A 9366-nucleotide genomic window follows, 5' to 3' on the forward strand; every position below is an offset into this window, starting at 1 on the left:
CCTCCACAAGGGCTTTCACGACCGCCTTCATTTTCTCAGGGGACGCGGGTTGTAACCTTGCCGGCGTAATGTATGGCATGCACTTGTGCCAAGGAAAAACAAAAGATTTTCAGCCTTCAGGCCTGCCTCATTGCGTTTGCCCGCATCCGACACTAATTGTGGAAATTCGCTCTGGTAGGAAAATTAGCAGACGCAGTACAGAGGCAAAAACAATGCCTGTATGACCTGCCTACAACGCCTGTGCATGCTCCTGATGAGGTGGCGGACAGTCTCCTGAGGGATCTTCTCCCAGACCTAGACTAAAGCATCTGCCAACTCCTGTACAGTCTGTGGTGCAACGTGACGTTGGTGGATAGAGCGAGACATGATCTCCCAGATGTGCTCAATTGGATTCAGGTCTGGGGAACGGGCAGGCCAGTCCATAGCATCAATTCCTTCATCTTGCAGGAACTGCTGACACACTCCAGCCACATGAGGTCTAGCATTGTCTTGCATTAGGAGGAACCCGCACCAGCATATGGTCTCACAAGGGGTCTGAGGATCTCATCTCGGTACATAATGGCAGTCAGGCTATATGGAGGGCTGTGCGGCCTTCCAAAGAAATGCCACCCCACACCATTACTGACCCAATGCCAAACCAGTCATGCTGGAGGACGTTGCAGGCAGCAGAACGTTCTCCACGGCGTCTCCAGACTCTGTCACGTCTGTCACATGTGCTCAGTGTGAACTTGCTTTCATCTGTGAAGAGCACAGGGCGCCAGTGGCGAATTTGCCAATCTTGGTGTTCTCTGGCAAATGCCAAACGTCCTGCACGGTGTTGGGCTGTAAGCACAACCCCCACCTGTGGACGTCGGGCCCTTATATCACCCTCATGGAGTCTGTTTCTGACCGTTTGAGCAGACACATGCACATTTGTGGCCTGCTGGAGGTCATTTTGCAGGGCTCTGGCAGTGCTCCTCCTGTTCCTCCTTGCACAAAGGCGGAGGTAGCGGTCCTGATGCTGGGTTGTTGCCCTCCTACGGCCTCCTCCACGTCACCTGATGTACTGGCCTGTCTCCTGGTAGCGCCTCCATGCTCTGGACACTACGCTGACAGACACAGCAAACCTTCTTGCCACAGCTCGCATTGATGTGCCATCCTGGATAAGCTGCACTACCTGAGCAACTTGTGTGGGTTGTAGACACCGTCTCATGCTACCACTAGAGTGAAAGCACCGCCAGCATTCAAAAGTGACCAAAACATCAGCCAGGAAGCATAGGAACTGAGAAGTGGTCTGTGATCACCATCTGCAGAACCACTCCTTTATTGGGGGTGTCTTGCTAATTGCCTATAATTTCCACCTGTTGTCTATCCCATTTGCACAACAGCATGTGAAATTGATTGTCACTCAGTGTTGCTTCCTAAGTGGACAATTTGATTTCACAGAAGTGTGATTGACTTGGAGTTACATTGTGTTGTTTAAGTGTTCCCTTAATTTTTTTGAGCAGTGTATAATATATATAACCAGAAGGTGTTAGGTTTACAAATTTTCAGGGCAATTTGAGCATAAATGAGGTAAAATTGATTTAAATCCAAATTTGGAACACAATTTCAGAAATTTGCTCATTTCTAATATCTCTCTCTCTTTCTTCTGCATAGATGTGAATCATCAAATATTGTGGTGCAACTCTATAGTTGGACGCCATCACAGTTTATATATTTATACAGTGTTTATATATATATATATATATATTAGGAGAAGGACCCGGCTTCGCACGGGTATATTTCATCTATTTAATTTAATGTTTGTGTATGTCATTTAAAGATATCAACAGTATCCCCCTTAACAGTGACCTCTACAGCACCGCGCCCCTTAACACTGACCTCCATAGTGGACCGTCCCCTTAACTCTGACCTCCACAGTTCCCTGTCCCCTTAACAGAGACCTCCACAGTGCCCGCCCTCTTATCAGTGACCTCCTCATCAGCCCGCCCCTTTAACACTGACCTCGACAGCATCCCGCCCCCTTAACAGTGACCTCCACAGCAACCTGCCCCTTTAAGAGTGACCTCCACAGCGGCTGACCCTTAATTAGTGACCTCCACAGTACCCCATCTCCTCAACAGTGGCCTCTACAGAAATCTTCCCCTTAATACTGACCTCCACAGCAGCCTACCCCTATGGTGGCCAGAAGTCCGTTTTTTGGCTGGACAGTCCGGCTTTCAGACTCCCTCTCCTCCGTCCGGCGCAGGGTGTGGACGGACACAGGAATGTTCTTTTGAACAGCTGACTCTCAGACAGCAGCACTGTGCTGTCTGACCATGAGGTGCAGAGAGAAAGTCACCCTCCCTCAACCCCCTGCAGCTGACAGAAGTAGATTTTTACCTTAATTTTTTCAATCCCTGTCGGCTGCTGAGTGGGAGGGGGCTTGGTTTTTTTTTAATCCGTCATTTGAGGGTTAACACTCATGATTTATGAGACGTGTTATCTAAACTAAATGCGTTAAGCAAACACCTTCAATTGCTTTTTAATTGCTTTTGTCTCAAGATAACGCGATGAGTTACGAAATTTGAGTTACAGATGTTGCAGGGTTAGCACTCAAGCTCTTAACTCAAATTTCTTAATTCATTGCGTTATCTTGAGACAAGAGCCATTGAAAAGCAATTGAAGGTGTTTGTGCAGCACGCCAGACCTGCAGGGTATTGCGAAGTGAGTTCACGGTTATGGCAATCCAGGGTTACTCACTATTTGAAGGAGAACCCTGGGCAGGCATGCGGCAGTGAAGGAGAGGTAGACACAAGTTCCTCTGGGGCACACTCTGGATGTAGAGACCTGGCCTGATGTTGTGTGAGGTGCCCTGGATGTTGCAGGTGTTTAGAGTGCCTGAAGCAAGGTCCCTTTTGAGATTCGTGACGCCAGTGCCTGTAACGGTGGCACACCGGTTTCCAGTAGCAATAAGTGAGGTACACAGGTGGTATAGTGAACCAAACGTTGCTTTACTTATAACAGTCCAACTTTGTACAACAAGATGGTAATGCAGTCCCTTATATCATAAGCTTCACAAGCAGGCTTATTTCAAATACTGGCAGGTATAATTCTGTGCAAGATACTCAGAGGGTAATCAACAACACACTCAGAATCAGGTTGTACCTTCTCCTCAGAAATAGTGTACGCTGTTCTTTAGAACTCCTGTCTGGTTTCTATCCCAAGGCCCGGATGCCTAAATGCTGGCTTTAATCCTTGGTAAATATATCTTCCTCCCGTATTGACTCTTGCTCTTACTTTATAGTTCCTCTGCCCATTAGCTTACTTATCTTAGCTGGTTGCACTGTCTCTGCTTGGCTTGAGAGTAACTGCAGGTTTCTCCCAGGAGGTCCCGTCCTACTACTGGGGTATCTTCTGAGCTAACTGAGGCTCACTTGACCTACAGGCAGGCTAGGGTTCTTCACTAGCCTCCTGGTCATAGCTAGCAGCCAGGGCTATCAAGCTGCATGTCAGGAGGAGGCCCTCAGCATATCTCTGGCTGGTGCCTTCTCACTTCTGTCTCCACAGACTCCTGACTATGAACTAACTCCTCCCTGTCTGGGCCTGGACATTTATACTAGGGGCTCCCTATCTCCCTCTAGTGTCTAGGATGCCTAACTACACCCTAATAGGCCTGCTTATGCATAACACAGGGGAAACATTGCATATAAAAGCACATAGAAAATACATTAAATGCATAGTTAAATATAAGATCACTGTCCCTTGTGAGTAGAAGTAACACGTCACCCAAATGACCCTTGTGTAGTGCCCACGCCCACCTAGTGGGACACTACATACCCCCACGCTATGACGTTGCCCGTCCTCGGCGCAACATGAAGGGGCCCTGCCCAGCTGGATACTGCACCTGAAAAAGAGAAATAATGCAAAGCAGGAAAATACATCTACATTTGCAAAAATACATTATATGTATACATCAGGCAGTTCCACTGGCTTAGGAGCAAGTACGGTGAAAAGGGGCGTCGTTCTCTTCTCTCAGGATAATGTAAGGGAACAGGGGCGCTGACCCGGTGCAGCGAATCAGTGATACCAGGATAGTCTATATTAATATTCTAAGTGCAAATTGTCCATAATAGAACAGTAGTAAAAATGCAAAAACAATTAAAAGTTCTTGGAGGCTCAAAGAACAAACATGAGTCCGTACCCAGGTTCTTTTCTTATTCAGTGAAAGTGACAAGTATAGCCACCTACCAAGCAAGGACAGAGGTATAAGATCACAGAGGCTCGCATCCAGTGGAGTCCATCTCTGGGCACATTTCTTTTAAATAGCAATATCTCAGAGGCTCATGTGCATTTGAGTCTATCTCCGGGCATGTTTCCTTAGACTTAAGTTGCACAATAAAAAGACAGCACATAAAAATAGCCCACATTATTCCAATGGCATTATATAAAAATAAGTGCTGCAATACCCTTAATCAACCTGAAAAGGGGGTTAAAGGGTTAAAGGTGCAACATAAAAATAGGCACAACTTGGTGAGATATTGTAGAAGCAGGCAGGAGGTCCTGTAAACAAGATGGCTTTGCAGCAATTGGTATTTCAGTGGGCGACCATACCACTGAGCCATGGGTAACTGGCAGCAGCAACAAAGGACCAAAACAAAGGACTCCTGTCCTGGAAGGGTTGAATTCTCAGCAATGAGGTCCCTTGATGAAAGCAAATCAAATAAATCGATGGCCTAGCAGGCCAATTCACAGGGGCATTTCGTATCCACTTTGCATCTCAGTGGTGCTCCCTGGCTCTGCTTGCAGATGAGGCCTCTAATAGGCATCAACAGGCGGATGTGCCCATAACACAGTATTGGGGGGCAGCTGCAGCATAAAGGGACCCCTAATAGGTATTGGCCCCATAGGCCTAGGGGTGATCACGGTTGCTGACCTCACAGGTGCAGGCATAACAATTGTGGGCTGCTGCACTGGCCTGGGTACCGCCGTCGCAAGCGGTCCGGTGGGCTCTGAGGCAACTGGCTCTGCGCAGCAAGTCACAGTGTGAGTGGGCCTCCTTGGGGGCCTCAACGCAGCCGCAGTAGCAGTAGGTGGCCGGCTGGTCGGGACAGGTACCCTTACCTCTGACCCAGCGATGTCCGAGTACTGAAGGCGGACCTCTTCCTTCCTAGGTGGCGTCCGGATTCTGGCGGTGGCAATTCGGCGTAACTCACATAACTGCTTCTCCAGTCGCACGATCTGGTCGTCCAGGCTTTCGGATTCGGGATCGCTGTCCTCCAATGTCGCCGTCGGCACTGGTACAATAGAGGGCGCATCCTGCGCAGCCGTGCAGACTCAGGTGACGCGTCCGGTCTTTTACCCTTTTGGATGTTGTCCAGGGTCACGTGGAATCTTTCCAGGTTCTCGATCCCTTTAATAGTTTTCTCCCGGCGAGGCAGCTCAGGGGACGGATATGGGCTCACCCACTTCTCCACTACCGTTGGTTGCCAGAATACATTCAGGCCAATGAAAGAGCCCCGCTCTTGAAACGCATGATGGGCCAGTTCTGGAGAGCGCGCTGGTTCGCGCTCGCAGCCAGTATAGTCCTCATCAGCTTCCCAGTCCTCCGGTTCTTTCCTGGGACGGGTCACAGCAGTGGCATATGGGCCTCGCAGGCCCTCGGCAGGGGTGAACTCCACTTCTTCCCCCTCGCGGAGGTTGTGCATGCGCTCAGGGAGGTAACTCCGCTTGACGGATCTCCGATTCACATACAAGTCTCTGCCGGTAGTGTAATCTTGGATAAAACCGTAGCCACAGTCCTTGTCAAATGTCACAACCAACCCCTTTCTCCTTTCCAGGCGTGGTTGGGTGTCAGTGTGGCGCTCATGAATGGTCTTTGCCAGTTCCTCATAGTATATCTTCGTCTTGGTCGTTTTCTTTATGGCGGCCTCCCGTATCTCTGCCATCAATGCTGACCACTTGAATGAGGGCTGGAAAAAGTCTCTCCAGGAGCCGTAATAGGTCTCCGGTTGCGTCCTCGGTGGCGGGCAGGCGGGTCTCTCCGGTCCCGGAGAGTAGGCCGGTGGAGCGTCCTCTTGCTCTACACTAATAACATCCATCTTTAACAGATCAGGCGCGGACATCCCAGCAGAGCAGTCTTCACTCTTCAACATGCTCGATCCTTCTCTGGAGAGCGACAGGGCGGCACCAATAATTAAAGACAGATCATCCCATTGCTCTGGGAGGCCGCCCCCCAGGTACTCCAGTATGGGGGAGGCGGAGTCCATTTCTGCAGACATGCAAATGTCCAGACAGGGCGGTGGCGCCGACAGATAGCCTTTCCCGCACTTTTCAGCAAAAAACCGCCAATTTTTACCGCCAATTTAGTATGAAGATGACGCAGCAGTAAATCCAAGCAAGCTAAGCGGCCATCTTTAAGCAAAACGCTGTCTATTCACGGACAGCAAGCGGTGGCTTTACAACAGTAAAACAGTCCAGAAAAAGCACAGTTTCACACCGCAAATTATTACAGTTCTTTGGCCCAGCAATTTTTCAATAAAGCATTTAGGGCTTGGTCACTTCAAGGCATATAGTAGCACACAGTTCTTGTATCCGCAATGGCGCAGGAATGTTCGTTATCCTGTTCGTGACGCCAATTTATGCAGCACGCCAGACCTGCAGGGTATTGCGAAGTGAGTTCACGGTTATGGGCAATCGATGGTTACTCACTATTTGAAGGAGAACCCTGGGCAGGCATGCGGCAGTGAAGGAGAGGTAGACACAAGTTCCTCTGGGGCACACTCTGGATGTAGAGACCTGGCCTGATGTTGTGTGAGGTGCCCTGGATGTTGCAGGTGTTTAGAGTGCCTGAAGCAAGGTCCCTTTTAAAATTCGTGACGCCAGTGCCTGTAACGGTGGCACACCGGTTTCCAGTAGCAATAAGTGAGGTACACAGGTGGTATAGTGAACCAAACGTTGCTTTACTTATAACAGTCCAACTTTGTACAACAAGATGGTAATGCAGTCCCTTATATCATAGGCTTCACAAGCAGGCTTATTTCAAATACTGGCAGGTATAATTCTGTGCAAGATACTCAGAGGGTAATCAACAACACACTCAGAATCAGGTTGTACCTTCTCCTCAGAAATAGTGTACGCTGTTCTTTAGAACTCCTGTCTGGTTTCTATCCCAAGGCCCGGATGCCTAAATGCTGGCTTTAATCCTTGGTAAATATATATTCCTCCCGTATTGACTCTTGCTCTTACTTTATAGTTCCTCTGCCCATTAGCTTACTTATCTTAGCTGGTTGCTCTGTCTCTGCTTGGCTTGAGGGTAACTGCAGGTTTCTCCCAGGAGGTCCCGTCCTACTACTGGGGTATCTTCTGAGCTAACTGAGGCTCACTTGACCTACAGGCAGGCTAGGGTTCTTCACTAGCCTCCTGGTCATAGCTAGCAGCCAGGGCTATTAAGCTGCATGTCAGGAGGAGGCCCTCAGCATATCTCTGGCTGGTGCCTTCTCACTTCTGTCTCCACAGACTCCTGACTATGAACTAACTCCTCCCTGTCTGGGCCTGGACATTTATACTAGGGGCTCCCTATCTCCCTCTAGTGTCTAGGATGCCTAACTACACCCTAATAGGCCTGCTTATGCATAACACAGGGGAAACATTGCATATAAAAGCACATAGAAAATACATTAAATGCATAGTTAAATATAAGATCACTGTCTCTTGTGAGTAGAAGTAACACGTCACCCAATTGACCCTTGTGTAGTGCCCACGCCCACCTAGTGGGACACTACATTTGATTAACGTATTTAGTTTAAATAACACGTCTCATAAATCATGAGTGTTAACTCTACTACATCCATAAGATCTTGAGTGCTAACCCTGCTACATCTGTACCTGCCCCTGAACTGTGACCTCCACAGCACTCCGCTCCCTTAACAGTGTCATCTACAGCGCCCTGCCCCTTTAAAGCGGACCTACAGCAGTGAAGAAAAATGGCTGTGTTTTTATGGAAACCTGGTGTAAAACTGTGTGTATATGGAGAATAAGGGCCTGCGAGCTTCTATTGGCTGATAAGGGTCATGTGACCAGGTTTATGCATTTTTTGGGAATATCTCAAGCAGGGATGTCCTTTTGAACAGCTCACTCTCAGACAGCAGCACTGTGCTGTCTGAGGTTGAGCTGCAGGGAGAAAGTCACCATCTCTCCCACCTCTGCAGCTGACAGACGTTGATTTTTACTTTCATTTTTTTTCGATCCCTGTCGGCTGTGGAGTGGGATGGGGCGGGGCATAAGCAGATTGGGGCATGGATTGGTGGGACCTGGGGGTGGGGTTTTTACGTCCGTCTTTTGAGGGTGGCCTGAATGGCTACCCTACCTGCCCCCTGAACTGTCACCTCCACAGCACTCCGCTTCCCTAACAGAGTCCTCCACAGCTCCCTGCCCCTTTAAAGCTGACCTGCAGCAGTGTAAAACCTGGTGTAAAACTGTGTGTATGTGGAGACTAAGGACCTGCAAGCTTCTACTGGCTGATAAGGGACATGTGACCGTGTGTATGGCAGTTGGGATATGAAGAGAAAAACCTGCAGTCTTCTATTGGCTAATATAGGACATGTGATGTGCCATATTTGCATTTTTTGGGAATATCTCAGGAATGGTACGTGCTAGAGAACTGTGACCCCCACAAGATTTCACTCCAGGTAGCAAGGGATGTGTATACCAAGTTTCGTTAAAATCGATGGTTGCGTTTAGAGTGATCTCGGAACATATATACATATGCCCTTCTTTATATATATACATATTGTAAGAAGATACAAGGAATCAATGTGGATGATAGGTATGTGTCACCGAGGTTTCTGGCCTTGGTGGAGTAAGAGCCAGTTTTTATGTGTCAGCAGCAGTTGTTCTGTGACACCTTGCTATCTAGTATGGCTGTAAATAGCTGATCCGGGACAGCACTTACTGGGAGTAGTCAAAGTGCTGGGTGGGTGACTACTACCCATGGTCCAGGCCGGGTTTTGACAGGCTATAAAAAACAGCCAGCAGTGTCAGGTGGGTGGATTACTCCTCGCTGACACTGAAGCTGTGTGAAACTCTGCTGAGATCTGACTCCTGTGTGTGGGCTGAAAGCTGAAGACAGTGTGTCGGGCGAGCAGGCCGCCTAAAGCCTGCAGGTGGATATTCTGAGGCTGAGCATTCAGCCGCATGTGGATTAAACACCCAGGATCAAAGGTGAATGTTTTTCTGTATGAACTGTTTTGGGTGTGAACTAACACCAATACTGAAAATGGACTGTCATACTGTGAACCTCCAACTAGTGTGAATAAACACTGCCGTTTTTGAGTTACAAACATGTCTTTGCCTCTATACTGCACCCCCTTGTCCTGTCTACCAGAGCGTATCCCCACTATATAT

The sequence above is a fragment of the Bufo bufo genome, chromosome 5 (assembly GCF_905171765.1).
Source record: "Bufo bufo chromosome 5, aBufBuf1.1, whole genome shotgun sequence".
Classification (NCBI taxonomy): domain Eukaryota; kingdom Metazoa; phylum Chordata; class Amphibia; order Anura; family Bufonidae; genus Bufo; species Bufo bufo.